The sequence below is a fragment of the Urocampus carinirostris genome, chromosome 4 (assembly GCF_059441175.1).
Source record: "Urocampus carinirostris isolate Australia breed hairy pipefish chromosome 4, RoL_Ucar_1.0, whole genome shotgun sequence".
NCBI classification, from domain to species: Eukaryota; Metazoa; Chordata; class Actinopteri; order Syngnathiformes; family Syngnathidae; genus Urocampus; species Urocampus carinirostris.
The window spans coordinates 49605165-49632258 of NC_142352.1; the positions used below are offsets into that span (position 1 = coordinate 49605165).

Sequence of the window (27094 nt, forward strand, 5' to 3'; positions counted from 1 at the left end):
CCAGGTCGTCCGTTTCATGGGTAATGGATCTGGCGTGATAAACAGCCTCCGCAGGGGTAAGTTGAGAGAGTTGTTTGTTCGAGTTTAAGGCTCGATACAGCTGCGTAAACCACCTGACTTTTGTTAGTTTTTTTAATGGGAAAAGATAGGAGATGAACATAAGGTGCTCCAATGGAGGAAGAAGAAAACTAAAATATACAAACAATAATAGTGGTTTAGGTAAAGGCAAAATGTAGGGCTGTTTGCTTCCTCTGACACGGCAGGGAACGAACAGACACTGGATGGTCGGTGGTCACTGCTTTAAAGTGCTCATAGTAATTACCAGCAGGTGTGATAAATCAGCCCTCCAGCTGGACCATCACAGTTGTTAACCCAGCCATCGCAGTAAGCGCTACCTGCAGCCCTGAAGTGATAGCAATCCACGGAGTACCCGCCGTTGATCAGCATTTTTTTCCGCACTTTTGACTTTCCTCAAAAAAACGATTTAATTTTATTTGCCCACACCAGCTATTTGACTGACAGCATATCACAGTCAGGAACACTGCTTGCAAACTTTTCCTCGCCTTTATTAGCTAGTTTGATTAAAACTGCCTCTGATTGCCCGGCACACTTAAAACGTGAACTGTGACAATTTTGACAATGTACTACCATACATACTTATGTTTAATGTGAACCCAAACTTTGAGTTATTCTTTTGGGTGAAAAACGCATTGTACAAAAATAACTAATGTACAGTGCATCCGGAAAGTATTCACAGCGCTTCACTTTTTCCACATGTTGTTATGTTAAAGCCTCATTCCAAATTGTATTGTAGAAAATGCAATTTTAGATTATTTTGGTAGTTCTATTCTTCAGCAAAAACATGTTGTTTATAGTTCTGCCCGCGTCAGAAAAACAAAAACTGCTAAATATTTTCTAAAGTAAAAAGATAAATCTCTAGCTATTTACCTAAAAAATAATGTATTCATACGTGATCTGACATTTTTTTGGGAACTGATACATTTCAAAGGCTAATGTCAAATCATATACATATATACAGTGCATCCGGAAAGTATTCACAGCGCTTCACTTTTTCCACATTTTGTTATGTTACAGCCTCATTCCAAATTGTATTAATTTAATCTCTTATCTCAAAATTCTACACAAAATATCCCATTATGACAATGTGAAAACGTTTTTTTTTTTTTACTTTTTTTGAATTTATTAAAAATAGATTCAAAAAAAAAAAAGGAAAAAAAAAAAAAGATAAACGATATGAGAGAAACCCTTTAATCATATACAGTGCACCCGGAAAGTATTCACAGCGCTTTACTTTTTCCACATTTTGTTATGTTACAGCCTCATTCCAAATTGTATTAATTTAATCTCTTATCTCAAAATTCTACACAAAATACTCCATTATGACAATGTGAAAACGTTTTTTTTTATACTTTTTTTGAATTTATTAAAAATAGAAAACTAAGAAATCACATTTACATAAGTATTCACAGCCTTTGCCATGAAGCTCAAAATTGAGCTCAGTTGCATCTTTTTTCCACTGATCATCCTTGAGATCTTTCTACAGCTTAATTGGAATCCACCTGCAGTAAATTCAGTTGATTGGACATGATTTGGAAAGGCACACACCTGTCTATATAAGGTCCCACAGTTGAGTGTGCATGTCAGAGCAGAAACACCAAGCATGAAGTCAAAAGAACTGTCTGTAGACCTGCGAGACAGGATTGTCTTGAGGCACAAATCTGGGGAAGGATACAGAAAAATTTTGGCTGCTTTGAAGGTCCCAATGAGCACAGTGGCCTCCATTATTCGTAAATGGAAGACATTTGGAACCACCAGGACTCTTCCTAGAGCTGGCCGGCCTTCTAAACTGAGCGATCGGGGAAGAAGGGCCTTAGTCAGGGAGGTGACCAAGAACCTGATGGTCACTCTGTCAGAGCTCCAGCGTTCCTCTGTGGAGAGATGAGAGCCTTTCAGAAGGACAACCATCTCTGCAGCAATCCACCAATCAGGCCTGTATGGTAGAGTGGCCAGACAAAAGCCACTCCTTAGTAAAAGGAACATGGAAGCCCGTCTGGAATTTGACAAAAAGCACCTGAATGACTCTCAGACCATGAGAAACAAAATTCTCTGGTCTGATGAGACAAAGACTCTTTGGTGTGAATGCCAGGCGCCATGTTTGGAGGAAACCAGGCACCGCTCATCACCAGGCCAATACCATTCCTACAGTGAAGCATGGTGGTGGCAGCATCATGCTGTGGGGATGTTTTTCAGCAGTAGGAACTGGCAGACTTGTCAGGATAGAAGGAAAAATGAATGCAGCAATATATAGAGATATCCTGGATGAAAACCTGCTCCAGAGCGCTCTTGACCTCAGGCTGGGGCGAAGGTTCATTTTTCAGCAGGACAACGACCCAAAGCACACAGCCAATATCTCAAAAGATTGGCTTCAGAAACACTCCGTAAATGTCCTGGAGTGGCCCAGCCAGAGTCCAGACTTGAATCCGATCGAACATCTCTGGAGAGATCTGAAAATGGCTGTGCACAAACGTCTCCCATCCAATCCAATTGAGCTTGAGACATATTGCAAAGAAGATTGGGCAAAACTGCCTAAAGATAGGTGTGCTAAACTTGTGGGATCATATTAAAAAAGACTTGAGGCTGTATTTGCTGCCAAAGGTGGATCAAAAAAGTATTAAGCAAAGGCTGTGAATACTTATGTAAATGTGATTTCTTAGTTTTCTATTTCATCTCATCTCATTAGCCGTACCGCTTATCCTCAGTAGGGTCGCGGGGGGCTGGAGCCCATCCCAGCAATCATCGGGCAGTGGGCAGGGGACACCCTGAACTGGTTGCCAGCCAATCGCAGGGCACACAGGGACAGACAACTCATTCGCTCATTCACACCTAGGGACAATTTGGACCGGCCAATTCACCTGAAATGCATGTCTTTGGAATGTGGGAGGAAACCGGAGTGCCCGGAGGAAACCCACGCAAGCACGGGGAGAACATACAAACTCCGCACAGAAAGTCTGGAGCTGGATTTGAACCCACGACAGGTTCCCATGACATGAACTGTGCCGCACAAGCGCTAACCACTGCCCCGCCGTGCTGCCCTTTTCTATTTTTAATAAATTCAAAAAAAGTATAAAAAAAAACGTTTTCACATTGTCATAATGGAGTATTTTGTGTAGAATTTTGAGATAAGAGATTAAATTAATACAATTTGGAATGAGGCTGTAACATAACAAAATGTGGAAAAAGTAAAGCGCTGTGAATACTTTCCGGGTGCACTGTATATGATTAAAGGGTTTCTCTCATATCGTTTATCTTTTTAAGCAGATAAAACTTGTTCTTTTGCAGGGAGGTGTTGTCCCACTTGTATTCCTATTGCTGCCAGACAGTTGCTCCATCCTATGTCTGTTTGCGCTCTCCACTCGGCCTGCATGGTAATTAGCGCGAGCGCCCGACTGTCGGATGCACCCCTAGCTCCGGCAGCAGCCAGCAGAGCTTTTTGTCACAGCTCAGAGGGCCGATGGAGTGGACAGCTCATCCTTGATACTCATCATCTTCATACTGCGCCAGGGCCATGCCTCCCCCGCAGCCACATTATCTGGCCGTGCTATCCAGCCAGGCTCCTAATTATTTTCAAATCCCAGCGGAAGCCCTATCACGCACGCTGCCACGTTACCCTACACTGCTTGTAATCATCGCCTTAAGCCTTGCTTTGTAGCCCCAAGTTACTTCATTAGCATAGTCCTTTCTTTTTCCTTTTTTTTTTGATACTAGTCGCATACTCTGCCTCCCTGGTTTGACCATCACAGCTCTGGAAATAGCTCGTGACTTCTGGACCTTTGTTTACTATCCCCATCTGTGTCACAGCAAGATAGGCTGTCCGTGTTAATGTGCTGTGCCCTGTCACGACTTAACAGCCATCCACACGTAATCACGCTGATGACAGCTGATGAATTTAATGCACCCCCCCACCCCCCAATCTTAGACCAAAGGGCATTCACCCTTGCTCCGTGGTCCATGTGACCTTGCCCTCGATAAAGAGGTCTCTCTGACCATCAGCTTCTTTGAAGTAAAACATTTTATAAACTATGACTTCAGGTGCATGTTCAAGAAGCTGGCTAAAATTTTTCCCCTCTGTAATGTCATATTTAAGCTCGGTTTGCTTTTATTTGTGTGTTTGTGAGTGTGTGTGCGTGTGCTTGTGCGTGTGCGTGTGCGTGTGCGTGTGCGTGTGCGTGTGCGTGTGCGTGTGCGTGTGTGTGTGTGTGTGTGTGTGTGTGTGTGTGTGTGTGTGTGTGTGTGTGTGTGTGTGTGTGTGTGTGTGTGTGAGAATAAGTTTATTTTGTTTTTAATATTAGACTCCTGCGAGTCAGATTGCTAAAGATTTCATTTTGTTATTATTGCACAATGTTGTTTGTTATTTTGACCAATTATGTACTGTCATTATTGTCATGTGACAATATGTGACACACTGATACTGGGGAAAAATTAAATTGTTCTGAAAATCTGAAGAATTGTGCCTTTCATATTTTCTTTTTGAAAAACAAACCTTGTGGCGATGACAGTACGTTCTTTGCTTTTGTGACATATTTCAAGGCTGAAAGGCTCTTTGTACCATAAAGGACTTTGTATATTTTCGTATTGACAGTGGCTTGCAAAACTATTTGGGCCCCTTGAACTTTGTGACCTTTTGCCACATTTCATCAAGATATAAAACTGAAATTTCTTGTGAAAAATCAATAAGTAGGACACAATCATGAAGTGGAGCAAACTTTATTGGATATTTTTTTTAACAAATAAAAAACGAAAAAGTAGGTGTGCAAAATTATTCAGCCCCATTGAGTTAATACTTTGTAGCGCCACCTTTTGCTGCGATTACAGCTGCAAGTCGCTCGGGGTAAAGTTTTGCACATTGAGAAACTGATATTTTGACCATTACTCCTTGCAAAACAGCTCGAGCACAGTGAGGTTGGATAGAAAGCGTTTGTGAACAGCAGTTTTTAGTTCTTTCCACAGATTCTCAATTGGATTGAGGTCTGGACTTTGACTTGGCCGTTCTAACACCTTAATATGTTTTTTGGTGAACCATTCCATTGTAGCTTTTGCTTTATGTTTTGGATCATTGTCTTGATGGAAGACAAGTCTCCGTCCCAGTCTCAGGTCTTTTGCGGACTCCATCAGGTTTTCTTCCAGAATGGTCCTTTATTTGGCTCCATCCATCTTCCCATAAATTTTAACCATCTTCCCTGCCCCTGCTGAAGAAAAGCAGGCCCAAACCATGATGCTGCCACCACCGTGTTTGACAGTGGGGATGGTGTGTTGAGGGTGATGAGCTGTGCTGCTTTTACGCCAAACATAACGTCTTGCATTGTTGCCAAAACGTTCTATTTTGGTCTCATCTGACCAGAGCACCTTCTTCCACATGTTTGGTGTGTTTCCCAGGTGACTTGTGGCAAACTTTAAACAACATTTTTATGGATATCTTTAAGAAATGGCTTCTTTCTTTCCACTCTTCCATAAAGGCTAGATTTGTGCAGTAAACGACTGATTGTTGTCATATGGACAGATTTTCCCAGATTTTCAGCTGTAGACCTCTGCAGTTCATCCAGATGGATCATCCAAATCCAGCTTTAAACTTCACAACAGTATCTTGGACCTGCCTGGTGTGTTCCTTGTTCTTAATGATGCTCTCTGCTCTTAAAACAGACCTCTGAGACTATCACAGTGCAGGTGCATTCATACAGAGACTTGATTACTCACAGGTTTATTCCACTTATCATCGTTAGTCATTTAGATCAACATTGAATCATTCAGAGATCCTCACTGAACTTCTGGACAGAGTTTGCTGCACTGAAAGTAAAGGGGCTGAATAATTTTCCACACCCATTTTGTGTTTTTTTTTTTTTTTGTTAAAAAAGTTTGAAATATCCAATAAAGTGTGTTCCACTTCATGATTGTGTCCCACTTATTGTTGATTCTTAACAAGAACCTACAGATTTATATCTTGATGCATGAAGTCCGAAGTTCAAGGGGACCTAATAGTTTCGCAAGCCACTGTATATTAAAAGTTTATATGTATTTAAACAAATACATAACTCGGTGGATAAAAAAAAGAATGGTATCTTTATAAATGAATAAATTATTTAAAATATCTTACCTCAATACATAAATAAATAAATAAATTAAATTGTTCCATTAAAAATGCATTCATAAATAATTCAATCCAATTGTTTCATTAAATATCTAACTCATTAGATTTACACTCAAATTTCCTTAATTTATGGATATTTGTTAATGTCAGTTGAAACAGTTACAATGTGGGATTATGTGTTCAATCAAAAATATTAATATTCTTGTTTGTTTAGTGCAACTAACCTTTGTCACTTTCTCATTTATGAAAGAAGTAGTTTTTCTCGTGTCTACTAAATTTTAAACTTATCAGTTCAATAGACGACTAAGGATGCGATATGCACAAACAGAATCTGGCAAGGATATAATTTTGCTGATTTATGTATCTATGGGATTGTAAAACTTTCCATTTTCAAGTCAAGGCTCTGTTTATTTTTTTAATGAAGGTGCACTCCAACCCGGAGCAATAGTTTCTCTTCGTACTTTTTCCTATGGAAAATCACGTGACTGAGGCGGCCTTATCATTGCCGCACTGCTTTTTTTACAGAGTGAGTGCAGTGTGAAAAGGGCTTGATACTCCCAATTACCTGGACTTAGCTTCAACGTTGCAAAACGCAGGCTAATCATTTGTCGTATAAACCTTATATCAAGTATAATTATTCTTTTATTTCATGTATTACTTACTGTGTGTATCATTTTTATTGTAGTTTAACATTTTGAAAGTAAAATTAGAAAAACATTCTTAAAGGGAAACAATGTAATGTTTGACCACTAGATGTCGCTCTGTAGCATGGTGTGCAACAGAAAACGAGTGGTACAAAGTACAAGGAAGAATACAAGTGACCAAATCACACAATTTTTCTTCTCTTTATTTTTCCCAGCCTGCCACAAGATTTTTGTTTCTTGGGGGTACCCTTAGCAGCAACATGGAAGAAAATTGTGACAGCTCCCTCTGGTTTATGTAAAATAACTACATATTTATTGACCTATTAGTATTTCAAAAAATGCACGTTTATATGATAGTACATGTATTATTGCGTATTGTTCAAAACACATTAATTACTTTTTGACACTACAAGGCACTTTATAATTCAAAATATACCTTTAAGTAGCAGTATGTTATTCATTTTGTTTTTTATTTTATTATTTCCTTTTTTTTAATTTAGTCTATTTTAACTTTTTTCAAGTAAAATGAGAAAAATACTATGACACAATCGACATAATTGTTTAACGTGGCATATACTTGTTGCTCCTTCCAAAAATGTTTTTTCTCAATCAATGATATGTTTAAGACTTATTTTAATGAGTTTAAGAAATTTTTCTTTTTGTTTGAATAATTTTACAATCACAGTTTTTAGCTTTAAAAGTATTTTTTTAGTAAAACAACACAAATTTAACCTTAAAGACAATCTGCCATATCAAAAAATGTTAAACATTTAAATAACGTATTTTTCCGCAGCAAATTATATGGCGCTTGTACAAAAATGTTCATATGTGAAATATGTTTTTATATGCAAGGCACAGCGAACTATAATGTATATGAAAATCAAAATTACTGTAAGAAAGACGGTTGCATTTAAAAAAAAATCAAGTTTATAAATATTGGGAAAACTATCCATCCATCCATCCATGAATGAATGAATCAATCAATCAATGAAAACTTTATTCAAACATCAAAATAAAAACAGAACAAAAACAATAACTCAACAACAAAATGATCTGCATGGCTTATCCTCAGTAGGGTCCCGGGGGTCCTGGACCCCATCCCAGCTATCTTCGGGCAGTGGGCAGGGGACACCCTGAACTGGTTGCCAGCCAGTCGCAGGGCACACAGAGACAGACTTCTCACTCGCCCATTCACACCTCGGGACAAGTTGGACCGGCCAATTAACCTGACATGCATGTATTTGGAATGTGGGAGGAAACCGGAGCGCCCGGATAAAACCCACACGAGCACGGGGGAGAACATGCAAACTCCACACCCGGGGTTCGATCTTATGACCTCAGAATTGTGCCACACACGCGCTAACCACTGCCCGCCGTGCTTCCCGGTTTCATAACTAAAATCATTTAATCAATTCATAAGTGATTACTTTATGTAGAAGTATTTAATGTAATTATCGCTATGCATTCTGGTCTATAAGGTGCAATGGATTATAAGGCTCACTTTTAAATAGCTGGAAATGTTGGGGGTTTATGTTCACTTAATGAGTCTTTTTTTTCCTACAAATTTCAGTTTGTAAATATTGTAGATCAAGACAAATAAAGCTTTCATTTAGCACTTATTACAAAATTTTATAACGTTGAAAAAGTTAGGGAAATAGGTAAAATTAAATTGTATTAATTATTAATTAATTAAAAGTCAGAACAAAAAAAGTCAAACACAATACGTTCTGTTTTCTGACTGTCTTTGTTGTGTATTTGACTTTTTTATTCTTAAAGAAGAAATTTAACGTGAATCAAATGTTTGCGGGCAGTCTCTAAATAGCCCTCCTCTGACAACAACAGTAAATGATCCTTAGTCTGTTTATATTTCAAAGTGGGTGCATGAGTGATGAGTAATTTCAAATGCAGTTGTGGGAAAGCTTGCTCTTTCCAGGCTAATTTTGTAGCTGCATTATTAGCCATGTAACCAGCGGTACTGCCTGTAACCATAAAAGATAGCTAATTAGGAGGCCACGTGCAAATCAAATATACTAGACTGAGTGGTCACGTCTGTGTTTGCTTGCGCTCGCAGCATATCTTTCCTCTCGTATTAAGCCGGCACCCATCACAACATGTCCGACCAGAATTATGGCAACGATGCATACTATTGGCAACTGCAAAGCCATGAGATGTGTTATTCCACTTGAGCGTGTACGAGGAAATCTTTACCAGGCCAATTGTCAACAGTTGAGTACCTGCACTTATTTTTGCATTTCTTCTATTTTGTCAAAGGAAATAAAAATACTCTATTTCATTAATGTTGGAATGAAGTTAACTTGAGGCAGTATCTTACAACAGAGTAATTGCTAGTGGATCATTGTCCATAGGACATACTGGATGTATTTGATAGTAGGCTAATATTGCTAATTTACCATACAGAATGTGTTACAATCATTATAAGGCTTGTATAAAACCTTTCCATTTTTCGACCTAAGACAAATTTGTTTTCTGTTTTTTTGGTTTCATATGGCTATTTCAACTTTTTGAGTTAACCCAATGTTAGTAATGTGTAGACTGAACTACTAATTGGCCAAACGTGTTCAGTTATTTTGAACGAACAATCACAAAAGTCGGGTCATTTTTTTAAAAATTCAAACATGGAAATGTTGTCCAAAACAAAACAATAAAATTTGGTCCATTTTTACAAAAGTAGAATAAACATTAAATTATAAGAAGATAATTTTCTGTAAAATATTGTTGGAACAGAGTTGCAATAGTTTAACAGAAATGTAGATTAAACCCAGGATACGAGCTTTATCTGTTCTGAGGTGGGGATCACAAGGTGAAATTGTTTCATGGCGGGGAATAGAAACCTATGGTAATTAGATAATGCATTCCAAACCCCAGGTTACCCTTGTAAAAACATTGACATTTATATTCAAATCGAACATAAGTAACAAAATGGTGAAGAGAGAATACTTATATTCAATATCCATTTTTATGATAAATTACATTCTAAACTAATGTTTTAAAAGGAAAGTATTTTTATTTACTTTTAGTGTGACTTTAGTTTAATTGGTACAGTGGAGATAATATTTGGATACAAAGGGGGATAGGGTGGATTCAAACTAAAACTGGTTTTAATACTCCCACTTGCTATGATGGTTATGCCCATAGAAAACTTGGTGGTTTTAATCGACTTCTTATTCTTAATCATTTTCTCGATTGACCGGAAAGATTCCTTAACAAGAGTAACGTATGATGTGCCTTCTTCGTAATTCTTTATTATCGAATTGTTAATTTCTATTGTTATCATGTCCTTGCTTCTCCTTTTATAACCACCTCAGGTCTTGGGACCAACAGCTAAACAAATTAAAGTTTTACATCGTTAGTTTTTTCAAACTGAACAGAGTGAGAGAAAAGTATAATTGTGAGGGGGAGTTATACCAAATGGGCATCTTCATAAAACCATGACGCAAACCAATTTCAGATCAGCATCTTATATGACAGACAGGTATCTCAGATATGTAAGAAGCACGCAAATCGCAAGGTCACACTCCCAGACACTGCAAAGTTAATATTTTTCATGTTGTGGGGCATGCAAAATAATCTGTTTTTCATGTTGAATGGTAGAAAAACGCCATACTAATAGGCCAAAGAAACAAGTGTAATCCACATCATAATGTCAAAATACCGGAAGCTCGGATGCTGTAATTTGCGATGGGAATTCTTACTCTTTTCAAGATCCGAATGTTTCGGCTCAGCTTACTACTAAGAGTAGTCTCTTTCGGCTATTTTTTTGTCGTTGATTTAATCAATATACGACCCATTATTATGTAACATTTTGCACAAAATGACTTAATAATTAATTTCTGAAAATGTGTTATGATAATCCCTTGCTTATTCATCATGGTTTCGCTACTTCACCGATTTTAACCGCCCATTGCGATTAGCTAGATGAACAGGGGAAGATGCTTGCTATCACCAACAAACTTGGATTTTTCGACCCACTAATCTTGCTTTGGAGTCACCTGCCGGGTCTTTGGCACTCCTTAGTGGCTCCTTGCTGCTTTTTCAAAATTGTTTGAATCTAAAAAATATATAGTTTCTGTAGGACAGAACCGGAAGGTAAATGCAGTTTTCAATTTCTCAAACAAATACTAAGTTTCTTTAAATTGGGTTGGTTCTTGAGATGTACCAATAATTCCGGACTATAAGCCGCTACTTTTTCCCCAAACTTTCAACCCTGCTGCTTATTCAGTGATGCGGCCAATAATTTTTCTAACGGCCGCCAGCGGCGCTCGGGTACAAAAAGTAAGATTTAGACCGGTGGAATTTATGCGCCGAGGAAGACTGCAACTTCTTAGCTTGTGCACAAATTAAATTAGTGTAGACATACCCTCATCATGCAAATTGCAAAAAGAAAGGCACATGACACGGCTTTCAAGCTAAATGCAATCGAGCAGTCCGATAAAGAAGGAAACAGAGCTACTGCACGTAAACTTTACTATGCGAGCGTGTTGCTAGCGTGTTTTTAATAAGGGAGCGTGGAGCGACGTCTATCTGACAAAGCCTCTTTCCCATACTGAAGGAAGACGACTTTGATGACGTCAGTTATAAGGAGGAAGATGAGAAGGGTTTACCGTAGTTTTTGTATGTAAGGTATGTTTTTTTTAACGATCCTGTTTACTGTGTAGCGAGCATGTTACTAGTAGCGTTTTGCTACCCTTCACAGGCACGGTTTGGGATGAAAGTTATAAATACTCTCGGTGTACCGTCTTTCTTTGTAAATATGTGTAACCATGTATAATATGTATTTGCAACTGTATATTTTTGTAATGTATTTATTTTAGAAACTTATTCTGATATGTTTTGCACAAGCAAATGAGAAAGAAGGGGCGGGGCAAACGCGGGCTGAGGGGACGTGGAATAAAGGTGAGACGTGTTTGTGGACGCGGCCGACAATAGTGGATATATATTTTTCCCACCCTTACCTTTGGAAATATACACTTTTTTCCTTGGATTACTTTCAACGGGCACCCGGACTCTGCAGGTCTGCATCAAACGTTAAGTACCGGTATCATTTTTCACTGCATCACTGGTTAAGAGGGCACAGCAGCGCCTGTACTTCCTGCGGAGGATGAGGAGAGCCCACCTGCCCCCACCCTCCCTCATCACATTCTACAGGGGCACCATAGAGAGTATCCTGACCAGCTGTATCTCTGTGTGGTGTGGAGGCTGCAGCGCTACCGACTGGGGTAGTGTGAGGAGGGTAACGAGGACAGCAGAGAAAATAATCGGGACTACACTTCCCTCCATTCAGGACATTGGCCAGAAGCGCTGCCTATCCCATGCTAAGAACATTACCGGGGACCCCTCTCACCCCCATCATGGACTGTTCACTCTGCTAGCCTCTGGGAAGAGGTACTGCAGTGTGCGGTGCAGGACCACCAGGCTCCGCAATAGTCTAGTCCCCCTGGCCATTAGACTGTTAAATGGTCAATCTAACATATAGTTAACTTAAATCTAAACGGCTGCTAATTTGACTTTTTGCACTACTGGCAGTTTTTTTTTATAGCTTGCCACTCCTTGCACATTGCTCTCTGCACTATTGTAATTACAGCGTTATTGTTACAGTGTTAATGTTACTGTGTACCTGACTTGTTAACCTGACTGCCCATTTTGCACATCTGGTTAGCTACTCTTCTTGCACTATCGGCACTATGGTAAAATACTATACGTAGCCAAAATACAATACAACTTTATTTATATCTGTACATTCAAGGAAACTGTGGGGGTCAGATGCATCGACATTTCGTTCTGTATACCCGTGTACTAGAATGACAATAAAGTAGATCTGAATCTGAATCTGAATTTTCCGTTTTGCCGGCTATGATTTTTAAACTTTGACGGGTATGGGTTAATTTTGTGTTTGTGTTGCATTTTTTTCAATGTGTGCGCTTGCGGCTTATATACAGGTGCGGCGTGTGTGTGTACAAAGTCGATTTTCCTCCCGAAATGTGTGTGCGGCTTATAATCAGCTGCACTCTATAGTCCGGAATTTCCGGTACATAAAGAGATGGGTGGTAGAGGCACCATTACCTTTGGTGTGTCTTGAGCAAGTACAGCCTTGTGCTGCCCATCCTTCACGTGTTATGTAAACGTGCTCACCATTGCACTACAAAAACATTAAATAAATAAAAAATAAAGGGTTTTTACTTTGCGGATTTTTGACAAAATGATTGACTGAATTATTATATATAAAAGTAATTATGTTTAAAAAAAATCACTTTACATTAAACTTATAACTAATCTATAAACTTTTAACTCTTTTTCAAACAATACGGAATCCCTGACCAACACAAAGTACAACTTTTCTGTAATACAAAAAACAAACCTAGTAAACATCTTTGAATGTGTTACGTTAAAAAAGGCTAATAGTGATACACATTATCTCTGAAAAACACAGCGAATTTAAATTGAATATGTGCGGATCCATAAAAAACAATGAGAATGAACCAATTTTATATTTATTTTAAAAAGTCAAGTCAACAACACAGAATCCATGAAAAAAAAGCTTCTCGAATGGAGCCAGCTTTTATTGTAAGAACACATAATGCGCAGTGTTGTAAAACAAAGTATTTGCCCCCCTTCTTATTTCTATGTTGTTTGCACATTCATCACTCTCAAATTTTGCTGATCATTAAACATATTTCAATATCACAAAGACACAAGCAAAGGAAATATAAAATGCAGTTTTGAAATGAGTCCATTTATTACATGAAAAACTATCTGGCCCTATGTGAAAAATGTATTGCCCCCTAAAATGATTCCTTTAAACTGCGCGCGTGAGCAATTGCACACTGACCAGACCATCTCCTTGCACAAGAAAATCTATCCAGTGGTAAAATCATTGCTTGGAATTGCAAATTCAGTAGCCAATTCGGCTGAATTTAAAGTGCAGGCAGGTACAAACAACACTGGTTCCCTTGGCGGTGTGTTTTAAATGCGGTATTTTGAACCTAAGGTCAAAGTTTCACAAAGTTGAGTTAAGTCGTAAGTTTGGAAAGGTGGCTTTGTTCAGCGAAGCATAAAAGTCGTTAAGTTTAAGAGTGTTGAACTTTTACTTTAAGATGGCGTCAGACTGAAGATCGATCAGTTCCAATTGCACCTCATGTGGTACTGTTTCCGGGTCTTGTGAGAAGGGACAAGACACGAGCTGAAGTGACTCATCAATGTTTTCAAAATCAGAGAACCGGCGACTGAATTCTCTGTGCAGGTCATCCAGTGATTTGCTGTATTTCTTTGCATATCGCGTCGCTTCTTTCTGAGTGTCAAGTGTGGCGAAATGAGTGAAAGATGTGTTCGCAACTTGTCTGGAGAATAAAATGAGCTTGGATTTGAACGCTGTAACATGTTTGTAAGTGTTGTGCACAAACTTTCCCCTGCAGTTTCACATACAGCTCATTCAAGTGTGAAAATATGTCCTCAGCAAACGCGAAATCACAAAGCCAGTTCTGGTCTCGTAGCTCAGGAAATTCGTCAGAGTTCTCATTGAACTCTAAAAATCCACCGATCTCCTCTTTCAGGTCCCAAATGCGTTGAAACACTTGGCCCAAACTTAACCACCGGACATGAGAGTGGTAAAGTAAGTCCTGATGATCTGCATCAATTTTTTCCAGGAACGTGATGAACTGAAGATGCTGGAGTCCCCTTGCGCGTATAAAGTTCACAAGTTTTACAACTGGATTTGCAACATGACTAAGCTGTAATACAGACTTGCAAAGTGATTCCTGATGGATGATACAGTGAAGGAAAATAACATCCTGTTCAGGGTTTTCCTCTTTTACTTTATCCTGGATTCGTTTCAGCAGCCCAACGTTTTTTCCTGTTAAATTTGGTGATCTATCCGTCGGGACATTGGCAAGTTAACTCATAGGTTATAGTTTATGTTTCTCGATTGCAGCAGACACCTTGTCATATAAGTCCTTTTCCCCGCGTTGTTCCCTTCAGGGAGTCCATGGTCAAAAACTCTTCCGTTATCGCAAAGCTGTCATTTATTCCTCGGATAAAAATTAGGAGCTGAGCTGTGTCTTTCATGTCATTAATTTCATCCAGTGCAAGTGAATATAGCTGAAAGAACTCTGCCTTTTTGTTTAGCTGGCTAGCTATATGTTCATCAATTAGTTCCACACGGCGAATCACAGTCCGACGTGGCAAACCGATTTTTTCGAAAATTACCTCGACTTTCCGGACACAGAATACCTGCAGTCTCCACCATGCAGTCTTTCAAAAACTCACCTTCGGAGAAAGGCTTGCTAGCTGCTGCTATTTTGAATGCCAGCAAAAAGCTTGCCTTGGTAGTTGATTCCTGAAGCGCAGTTTGTCGGTGAAATTTGCGCCGACACCTTGCTGGTATAATTGGATTGCTTCATAGCAAAGTGACGGCTAATATTGTACTCCTTAAGAATAGCGACACTTTCTTGTCATATCAAGCATACAGCCTTTGATCGGACTTCTTTAAAAAAAAAAATGTGTTGTCCATTCTGTTTTAAACACTCAGCACTCACTGTCGACTTTTCTTTTCTTTGAAAAACTGATGTTAGTTTTTAGAAGGGAGAAAGTTTTACCGCGGAAACCGAGAAGGAGAGTGCTTCTTCTGGGAAAAGCTTAAGCGTGGAGAAAAGGGGGCAAACACTCAAGTGCGCCATCTATTGGGGAAATGTGGGAATTACAGGGTAAAGTAAATGTACAAGGTTTGCCAGTATATTTTTTGATATAACTGGGAGATGTTTGCCGGATTAAAAAGACCAACGTGCCGTATATGGCCTGCGGGCCGTAGTTTGCCCATGTCTGTTATAGACCATTATGCACAAAACGACTTTAAAAAAAGTGGAAGGGGAACAAAGCAAAATAGAAAGCCAGTTAGAGAGCGGCTGACACTCTGTGCGCCTTTATCGTGTGTCCTCGAATGAAGACAAATCTCCACGATGATTAAAATGAAACCGTCCCGAATATCGCTCTGGCTCCAAAGTCATCAATTTCATGGCAAATGGACCTGGCGTTGGCAAGATACAAGGTCTGTAGCAGTGCCTTTGAAGAGTTGTTAGCTTAGCCAATAGCCGTAGGCCAGACCTGCAGCACTGCTCTTGCCTTCTCCTAGACGTTGCCGGAGTTGCTTGTTGTACCCGATAATAACCCCATGATGGCGCGCTGTTGATCAGCATTTATTTGCGTTCTCTGACTTTCCTTAGAGTCTGATATAATTCATGAATTTCTTTTTAATGTAACAAGCCGCTAAACGCTATCTCCCGATCCTTCCCGGCTTGTTTTGATTCGGAGACATAGACTGCACATGCCCACCTGGCTGTTTGACTGCCAGCATACACGAGGCTATCACAGTCGCGTACGCAAACACTTACGCACACCCAATACACTGACACGCTATCTGCCCCATGCAGGAACTTGCTTTGTGCTCTCTCTTACCAGACCACTCACCGCTCTCTCTGTTGTTGCATGTGTCCACCTATCACTATCATGCTGTTGAAGTGTACATGTTACAGTGGTGGCAAATAATCTTAATTCTCCATAACGATTTTACAACGTGCATAAAACTACAGCCGCTTCATTTGCGCCGTCATAAAACATTCCCCCTACCAGTCTCCTTCCTACTGAGGAGTGTGTGTTTTTCAATTAGCCCGAACACCGTCGCCGTTTGAATCTGAAAGGCCTTCAACACGCGATCAGAGCCAAATCTGCACGTGCCTGTTTGAAGTGTGCAATCTTAATATTGTGGTGCTTCCTTGTCAAAATTAGTGAAAGGATGGCATAGGTTAGATACAGGAAGATTGTTTTCGAGCATAGAAGATGTAAAAGAAGATGATTCTACTTTTCAATGTTATTTAAAATTTTGGAAAAAACACTTTGTTGTAAAGGAAATATCTTTAAATAATATTTATTTGGTTCTGAATGCAATTCTCTGGTTAACAATTTAGCCTGCAAATAGTGCTCACAAATACCCACCAAATTAGTTTCCCAAATGGCCTATTTTGTCCCTGCAATATCACGAAGATAGCAATTCTGACATTATGGCTGCATGGCCGCTATTGGTGTGTGAGTGTATGTGTGAATGGGTAAGTGTGAAGCACATTGTAAAGCACTTTGGGAGGTCTTCATGGACTCTAATTCACCCTGGTCATCCTGAAAGGGGGATTACCACTTGTGAGGTCCCTTCTCAAGGTTTCTCTTGTTCCTCACGCTGAAGTTTTGAGTTGTTTCTTGCCCGCATGTTGGTTTAAGATCAGGTAATTGTGTCATTGTAATCCTGTGCAGTCCTTTGAGACTTTTTGTGATTAAGGGCTATATAAATAAATGTGACTTGACTTGACTTAAAAACCGTTATATAAATGCAGACCATTTACCATTTTTGCTTTAAATTATCAATGTTTCAGTTCTTTGATATTGGAAAAAAATTGATCTGTACTAAAGAAAATCATACACACAAATAAATAATGATACATTGTTTAATTCTAACACACTACGATTTCTTTGCATGGCAGGGAAAATCAGATCAAAAAGGACGATAAAGGGCATTGTTGACACAATAACTCGCATTGTAAACAAAGGGGAGAGGGAAAAAATTATGTGGCAAGAATGAAGGTACTGATCAATCCGGTTTTTAGGTCATCTACTCATGTAAATGATCAGGAATTATTTCCTAGCGCATTAACTTTCTGTGAATGAATACAATGTCCATCCGTGAGCCCTGGTGTGCGTGCTCTTGCGTGCCCTTTAGGAAAAAGGAAGGGTCTTGTGAGCGCATTTTGGGTCTTTCTAGGTGTTGGCAGAGACGGCAGTTGGAAAAGGTTAGGGCAAATGCACCTGTGGAAGTTCAGTCCTCTACATCAGTGGTTCTCAAATGGGGGTACCCGTACCCCTGGGGGTTCGTGGAGGTACTGCAGATAGCTTTTTTAAAATCTATATCGAATTCAGTAGGCTCTCCCCTATGATAAATCTCGGAAAAAAATATTTTGTAAAAAGTTCGATAAAATATAAATATGTGTCTGAGCACTGAATTTTATATTCAGTATTCAGTTTTAATATCCTTTGAAATAAAACTATCTCCCCACACCAAGTAAGTTTGACTGATGCACTCATCAACGACATTTTGTTGCCATAACACTGTAACTATGGAGACGTGGCTAAAGCTCAGCAGCCATAATGCTGAAAGTACGGATGGACAAGTGAAGAAGACAAAACCAGAGGCGACGAAGTCCAGTAAGTACATGGAAGAATATGTTTTAATGGGATTGACGTCCATGAGATCTGACCCACCCCAGGCACTGTTTTTTTGTGGGAAGAAGTTAGCCAACGGTAGCAGAGTGCCAGTACACCTCCAGTGGCATCTCACCACAAAACTTGGATGTAATGTCGGTAAGGCCCCGGAGTTCTTCAGGAGCAAACTTTCTTACTTCAAGTCATCCCAAGCCACAATGCGAAAAGCCTCCACTACATAAGGCTAAAGCCCAAAAAACGTTCACCCGGTCACACAGCCGTTTGCGTCTGTATCGAGGCTGAATCACGGCCAGAAATTTCTGCTTGTGAAGCGGACGCTGTTGGACGCTTTGAGATCGCCATACAGACGAGATACAGCAGTGCTTTACACGCGGTCGGAAATTCACACGCGGTTGGCAGCGCGAAAAAGTTTTGCGCTGCTCAAAACTTTAGGGCCAGGTCACCCAGCCTTTCACGTGCGTATCGAGGCTGAATCACGGCCACTAACTTCTGCCCGTGAAGCAGACGCTGATGGACGCTTTGAGATCGCCATATAGACGAGATACAGCAGTGCTTTACACGCGGTTGGAAATTCACACGCGGTTGGCCGCGCGAAAAAGTTTTGCACTGCTCAAAACTTTAGACCACGTGTTACCGCGGGCGGCACACGAGGTAATGACGCCAAACGACGTGCTATGACCGCGGCCGGGGCGTGGTTACACGTGGGTAGGACGCGAAATTTCAGCGGGTAATCGTGGGTGGAGCACGGTCATAGCATGTTCTGCGCCTGTATCGCGGTGTTATTACGTAAAATTAGCGTGTTACGCGTGTGACGGTCAAACGCCTTTCTCCGCGTATATACAACGCGATTTGCCGAGCACACGTCAGTTGTGCTCGAGACGTCAAGGGGTGAACATGGATCCCCGTCACCGTAGTGACCTAGTGACCTCGTCTTAATCCATTTTTATTTCCCGACGGATCACCACCTTATCGTGGTGGGGCACTTTGTGTGTCTCCATGACCCCTAGAGCTATGTCGGCGGGAGTCTCGTACTCCTGGCAGTGTTACCCAAGCCGAACAGGTCGAATGGTAGAGTCCAGACTAAGAGTGATCCCAAAAGCTGGTGGCGGCACGCTTTGAGGCGGTTTCCCACAGACCGGGATCCCGGCAGCCACCTGCAGTTGTAGGAAGATGCCGGTCGTATAGGGTCTCCCTTGCCACTGGAACCATCTTCTTTACAATCAAGATAGTGGCGTTGGGGAAAGCGCACCCCTTACGCCACTTTAAAAAGCATCATTGCGCAGGTATCCTCTTTTACCTGAGTCTCTGACCACAAAAGTCTGGCGGCGATGGAGTATCCAGTGACGGGAGCAGGTTTGAATGAGCTGGAAGCTCTTAGCTGGACCTCTGCACGTCAGCGGCACAGGGCAAGGGTCGTTAGCAGCTGGGATTGAGTGGCAGCTGTTTCCGGCAGACCCCAGTGCGTCTGAGCAGCACTATTTAGTGGCCGCACTGCTCACCCCAATTGGGGAAAGGCCTAGAAAAGGTGGCCTAAAGATTGCCCACTCAGCACAGTACCCGGACAGGAAACCGCGCCTGTCGGGACATTCCACTATGCAGTCGAAAAACAATAGCATTTAGAATTGCAGCGTGGAACATAAGGACACCAGTCTGGACAGACCACAGCGCAGAACAGCACTCATTGCCAACGAGCTGAAGCGATATAATGTGGATGTGGCAGCGCTCAGCGAGACCAGACTCCTTGAGGAAGGCTCACTCAATGAAGAGGGGGAGGGTTATACATTCTTTTGGAAGGGATACCTCATGGGCGGACATCATCTTCACGGAGTTGGTTTTGCAATTAAGAACACCCTACTGCTGAAGCTCACAGAGTCATCAGTGGGTGTCAGTGAAAGACTAATGACTCTTCGCATCCCACTTGCAATATGCAGACATGTCACATTAGTTAGTGCCTATGCACCAACACTGCCATCGAATGATGAAGAGAAGGATCGCTTCTACCAGGCACTCGATGACATCCTCAGTCACATCCCGAGGAATGACAAAATCATGCTGCTTGGTGATTTCAATGCAAGAGTCGGAAAGAACTTGCAAAACTGGAATGGTGTGATTGGTGCCCATGGCATTGGAAAAGTTAATTCCAATGGCATGAGACTTCTTAGTCTGTGCGCAGAACATAACCTTACCATCACAAACACCATCTTCCAACAAAATAATAAATATAAGGCATCCTGGATGCATCCCAGGTCCAAACACTGGCACCTGATCCACTACGCGATCGTGAGGAGGGCTGACCTGAAGGACGTGCTCATTACAAGAGCTATGCGTGGGGCAGACTGTTGGACCGACCACCGCATGATTCTGACAAAGGTCAGAATGCATGTCCGGCCCCTAGCACGTCAGGGTGGTTCAAAGAGGAAGACACTCAACTGTGCCAAACTCTCCAGTAGGGACACCCTTGACAACTTCCGTTGCTCTCTAGCTGAGAGGCTGGCAAACATTGAGCAGCTGGTCATGTCAGAGGCTGGGATGGATGAGAAGTGGACCTATATATCTACCACCCTCTTTGACACTGCAGCCCAAACCGTTGGTTTTAAAACTAAAAACACCAGGACTGGTTTGACCAGAATGCCGGAGAGATCTCAACCCTCCTTGACAGAATGCACAAGGCGCACAGAGCCACCCTGAACAACCCACAATCTCAATTCCATAAAAAGCTATGGCAAGCCCTTCGTTCCGAGGCCCAGATAACGCTCAGAAAACTGCAAGATGAGTGGTGGATCTCAAAAGCCAATGAAATCCTGTCTCACGCTGATAGAAGTGATATGCACAGTTTCTATGATGCAGTAAAAACCATCTATAGCCCCAGAAACTGCTCCCTGGCACCTGTTAGATCTGCTGATGGAACATCTCTAATCAAGGATCAAGCTATGATAGTGGAGCGGTGGGCTGAGCATTTCAACACCCTGCTCAACCAGCCCACCCCAGTGGACCCAACTGTCCTTTCAGAGCTCACTGAACATCCTACATTGCCAGACCTCGACCTCCCGCCAACTTTCAATGAAATCCTGCATGCAGTCAAAACCCTGAAAAACAATAAATCCCCTGGACCTGACAACATCCCAGCTGAACTTCTCAAGGTAGGAGGCTACCTCTGTACACGGACACTGTTTCAATACATTTCAGAGGTGTGGAGACGAGAGTGTGTCCCGCAACTGTGGAAAGACGCTAACATTGTGACCATCTTCAATCTGGATGTGAGGCATGGACTATCTACAGCCGCCATCTGAAAAGCCTCGAGACCTTCCATGTAAGATGTCTTCAGAAGATCCTTGGCATCACATGGAGGGACAGAGTGCCGCACACAGAGGTGTTGGAGAGGGCAGGCAGCTGCAGCATGGAATCCATTATGGCCCAACGCCAACTCAGGTGGCTGGGGCATGTTGTTCGGATGCCCAGCCACAGACTAGCACGCCGTATCCTCTATGGTCAGTTACATCTAGGCCAACGCAGTGCTGGTGGGCAGAAGAAGCGGTTCAAAGACCAAATGAAGAACATCCTGAAGAGATGTCGGATAAACCCCTCCTCACTGGAGGAACTTGCTTCCTGCCGAGACCTCTGGCGCTCCCACTGCTCACAGGGAGTGGATTACATGGAGGAACAGCGCATGCAACACCGTGTAGCAAAGCGTGCAAAGAGACATGCTCGCCAGGCCACCCCTGCTCCCCCCAGCACCTCCTTCACATGCTCTGTCTGTAACCGCATCTGTGGCTCCAGGATCGGACTGTTCAAACATCAGCAGACTTACAATTAAAAGAAGATGGTCATCATCGAATCGATGGACAACCCCAAGGACAGCGCGATTTGCCGAGCACACGTCAGTTGTGCTCGAGACGTCAAGGGGTGAACATGGATCCCCGTCACCGTAGTGACCTCGTCTTAATCCATTTTTATTTCTTGACATTTCTTTTCATTTCATAACAAGATAATAAAATAAAAATGAAAAACTATTACAATAATAACATATTGGCTTCTTCGGTGCCAAAGCTTGAAATCTTGATCCTCACGGGACTGTGTCTTGAGCGGTTATGATTTCTACAGCCCGGTGTTATGCCGAGAAATGCATCCCTGTCGAGATTTGCATCCCCTCGCTACTGTTGTGGAAAATAGACTTGCATTTGTAGAATAGAGTTGCATACATTTAGAAATGTAGAAAGACTTGCTTACATTGCTTACAGTAGTGAGGGAATGATCGAGAAGATCCTTGGCAAGACAGTTGAGTTTCCCTAAAAGGGCATGGGACCTGCAAGGTCCCGCTGTGCAAGGTCCCTCTGAGCAAACTGAGGCGAACAACATGTCCTAATAAGGGTACGACAGCATCTTCCTGTTTTTACTGAGGACTAGGGCCGCCTTTTGGGTTGTACTCAAACTGAAGCTATAAAAGAGTTGTTATGTCTGGAGTTCTCTGAGTTCTTTTGGGATGACGAAATAAAAGGCTCCCCCTCATGGCAGGCTTCCGGTGTACTTAATTAAATCACGAAAGAAGACTTAAAAGATTATCGAACCTACATTTTCTCCTACACTACTACAACCACTTTTACCTTGTTTTATCTCACTTTTATATCACTTTTAGGGAATGTAATGGCGAACATATAACCAAATCCACTTCGTCTTGCATTTGTTGGGAATGTAATACAACTTAAACCATTCCGTCTTTGTTTTTGTTGTGAACGTAATCGAACGGTAATGCACACCGTATATAAATCACTTTTGAGAACTGTTATGCACTCTACCGTAAAGCTTATTATGCAGAAATAAGCTTTATGGTAGAGTGCATAACAGTTTCAATACGAGCGATTTGAATAGAAAAAGGCAAAATAAACATGTTACCTGCTCAAAAGTGATTTGTATACGGCGTGCATTACCGTTCGATTACATTCACAACAAATACAAAGACGGAATGGTTTAAGTTGTATTAATCTCGGCAAGGATGCATTTCTCGGCATAACGCCGGCTTGGCAGCTTTTATACCCGTGGTCCACACGAGAAAATGACGCGGAAATGACGCGATGAGGAAGCGGAACAGTCGCCGGCGTCTGTTTTGCGGGCATACCACCGATGAACAGCGGGTTGGCCAATTTTGCGCATTTTCCATCGCGGGCAACCACGGGCAAAAAAAACCCGCGATACAGACGCAAACGGCTGTGTGACCGGGCCCTTAACGGAAGACCTACTGCCCCCTGCCGCTGTGGTATTGGCCCAAACTATGCTAGACGAAAAAAATAGCGGATACATTAAAAACTGTGCCTCTGTCTAATGACACCGTTTGCCACAGAATATCTTACTGCAGCTGGAAGAATCCACCGATGTGAGTGGCCATGTGCAACTTGTAAGATACATTGACATGGACTACATCTGTGAACATAATTTATTTAGCAAAGGATTTGAGGGGCAAACAACCGGGTTTAGACATTTTTTTATATGGTTAACATGTTTTTTCCCAGAAACGCTATCAGCTGGAAATCCTGCAGCAGTGTCTGCACAGATGCGGCTGCATCAATGACAGGCAACGCGAAAGGGCTCATAGCTTGGATAAAAAAAGAAAATCCTGACATCATGTGGACGCACTGTGATACACAGGGAAGCGCTAGCATCAAAGAACATGAGCCCTGTGTTGCACGATGTTTTGAACGACAGCATTAAATTAATACATTTTATCAAGTCAAGGCCTCTTAACGCATGTTTGTTCCACAGCGTCTGTGAAAATACAGGAGCTGAACACACAGAACTTCTCCTGCATACTGAAGTGCGCTGACCGTCCCGGGGAAGAGTACTGAGCTGGCTGTTTGAGTTGCAAGTTGAAGTGCACACCTTCCTGACAGAGCACAGATCTCCCCATGCCACGATAAACCTTTGCTATCTGGCAGATATATTCAGGAAAATGAATGAACTGAAGATGTCCCTGCAGGGCAAGGACACCAGCACCCAAACCTGTATGACATGGTGAGTGGTTTCCTGAAAAAAGCAGAGATGTGATCAGGAGAATTTCACCTGCTTTCCTCAATTGGATGTGTTTCTCTCCAAAGAGGATGTTGTGACAGATATGGCCCAGTTAGTCATAGTGGTACATTTGGCTAACTTGATCAGTGGTTTTTACTCCTACTATACTGACATAGATGAGAGATCTGTGCTGCTGGATTGGGTGAGAAACCAATTCCTCTTGCCTGAAGCAAACAGAAGCAAGCTTACTGTTACTCATCAGAAAAACTGATGGAAGTAGCATCTTACCGTGGCCTGCAGATGAGAATCTCATTTGTTGTTGACCGGGACACACAAAAAAGGCATCCCAGGGACATACGAGGTAAATAACTTGGTCTGTCATGCAAGAACACCGCTAATTTTAAATTGTGTACGTTTTTGCACACACAAAATAACTTGCTGTTGATGTCGTAAGGTTGGCAAACATATCCAACGGGGTCTTGTGTAGTGTTTCTTCAATCATTTGCAGATAAATGCATGATCTATCTGTGCATCCTCCAGCAAGTTATGGCCAGCCAGCACTGAGTTTATGTGTGAGGGACATCAGCAGGATCCAAAAGTGAAGCAATCACAAACACTTAAATGTGCAAATGGCATTGGTTTCTCGTGTTAAGCAGCCGGTGTTGACTGATGAGCCTGTTAAGCTCGCCTGAAACAACCACAGTCATTCACCAGCTCCTCTCCAGTTTTGCATTGGGATTGTTCATATTTAATCTAAGGTGTGCGCCAAGAAGGGAAGACAACCGCCCCACCCCCAACTTATTCTTTCTCAATTTCTCATTGTTGATTTGCAATGGCTCCACAAGGCTACGGGTCTTAATTTGCCAGCCCCAATCTTAATCCAAACCTCAGACCCTGCCGGTCTTTCCCTTTGGCGTGTGGCCTTGACTGAAGTGTAATCCTTGATGTAAGCATCATTCCTCTCAAGTTTGTTTTTGTTTTATTTATTTTTTCTTCATTTTTCAGCTCCTTGCTAAAAGTTGACTTTTGTGTGTTTGGTTGTGTGTTTAAAAAAAATATGTACCGTATTTTTTAGAGTAGAAGTTTTTTCATAGTTTGCCCAAGGGTGTAATTTATACTCCAGTGAGATTTATCTGTGAAATTATTAAAACATTATTGTATCATTGAGTTTTAAATATGTTTTACCTGTACTGTATATCACTTTACATGTTATTTTACACTAAACTCAGTCCAGGCCGGTGTTGATAATTATACCTTGCCCTGTTGCGGAAGGGACATTTTTTGAACTGGAGGGAGGAAGCATCTTATCGTCCCGAGTTGGTGGAATGGTTTACAGGTAAATGTGACACTGAGGATGAAGATTACATTGGATGTAGTGATTAGAGGTGACGATGATAGTTTGGTGAGCATTTTCTTTACGCTAGAGTTATCTAAATGACGTTTAATACGTTACGTCGTGACTGATGAGCGAGTCTAAGATATGCACTTACGTGAAAGGTTTGTATACTGTGTTGTCAAGTCAAGTCAAGTCATTTTTATTTGTATAGCCCTTAATCACAATAAGTCTCTAAGGGCTTCACAGATTTATTTTTGGGTGTTGGATTTTATGAAATAAATGTCCCCCAAAAATTTGGCTCATACTCAGAGTCCGAGAAATACATATCTTTCGTTCTTAATTAAGCATTATTGGCTGGTGCGATTTACACGAGGGAGACTTAGTAGTCCGGAAAATACAGTATGTATATTGGGCACTCATATATTTGTCATCCCATCATGTTAATTAATCAGGGCCAATTTTCAGAGTTTATAGAGAGATATGTCAATAGCCATACTTTTATTATTGTCTCAGATCTATTCCAGATTATTTTCACTGTTTGTGTTGAAGTAGCTTTTGCCTTTTTGTTTTATTGCATTGAAACCTATTGTACGCTACATCTTTGTCTGCTCCCTTTTTGATACAATGAGGTGTCAATGACAAAAGCTCTTTCTGAATCTCATTTCATAGGCAGTCAGCATGTCGTCTTATTTTTTAATTTATCTTTCCTTTTTTAGATTTCCTACGTCCCCCTTTTTTCTTTCATCCATCCACATTTTCGGGGTGGTGTCTATGCATGTTTGTGCTTGTGAACATAGCTTCAAGAGGGACCCCGTACTGTGGTGGTAATTTCTTGTTTCTACATGTCTGTAGGCCTGGACAGGAGGAGCAGATATGTAGAGAGGTTGAAGAAGACAAGAGAGATTGGTCGAAATGGAAAGATACGGGTAGGGGGGAATGGTATTGAGGGTGAGGGGGGGTTGGGGGTATGAGAAAAAACGGGATGATAACAAAAGCAGCTCAGATTTCACAGACGCATATTTCATCAATCACGCGAATAAGTCGTGGTGATTATGTACGGTGGTGGCAGGCCAGGAGGGGTGGTGATTACCATACACCATAAAGGCTGCTTTTTTATCTCACACTCGCTGATTAGTTTCTGTCTGCAGATAGCCTCTCGCTCTCTCTTCGTTCCGTCCCATGCATACACACCGCAGATATCCCTGGATGGATGGGAACAATCACACACTAGCCAATGTATTCCCTTATTCAGGTTTTTTCTTTCGTAATTGAACGCACAGGCCTCATGAGCAGAATGATGCTAGCTCACCCAGGATCAGCGACATGAGATTTAAACTTTATGTCCACTGAGGGTGGACAGATCGATCCAAATAGCAATACTATTGATACTAAGCAAGTACGTGGAAAGGACGTATACTATTGTCCTTGGATCGGTACTTCATCCCGCCACCATTTTCCGCAAAGTGCTGCTTTTCTATATAGATAGAGCTGCACTCCTCTTTCTCTCAGCCAGCACCCACTTAGTGAGTGACTGACAGGCACACTTCTAGTATTTTATTTTTTACACTGTATTTTAAACTGTTAGCACTTCCTGACTTTATTTTCAAAATATTTTGCAATGAAAGGCATAGTTTTCATGTTGGCATGATTATAGTTTTTGTTTTTTGTTATTGTTTT

General features: G+C 41.5%; 1 protein-coding gene and 1 pseudogene across 2 annotated transcripts in view; both read left to right on the plus strand.

Moving 5' to 3' along the window:
* Positions 1-3989, plus strand: part of spata17 (spermatogenesis associated 17) — a 64526-nt gene extending 60537 nt beyond the window's left edge. The window contains exon 10 of the mRNA XM_088333299.1: positions 3361-3989. The gene's annotated coding sequence lies outside the window, so the exon portion shown is untranslated. The remainder of the gene's footprint in view (positions 1-3360) is intronic.
* Positions 3990-17534: 13545 nt separating this feature from the next.
* Positions 17535-25890, plus strand: LOC148368068 (zinc finger BED domain-containing protein 5-like; annotated as a pseudogene). The gene is made up of 6 exons (XR_015850375.1): positions 17535-17554; positions 17624-17738; positions 23417-23470; positions 23586-23647; positions 23722-24442; positions 24536-25890. The product of XR_015850375.1 is annotated as a zinc finger BED domain-containing protein 5-like (transcript).
* Positions 25891-27094: the final 1204 nt, after the last annotated feature.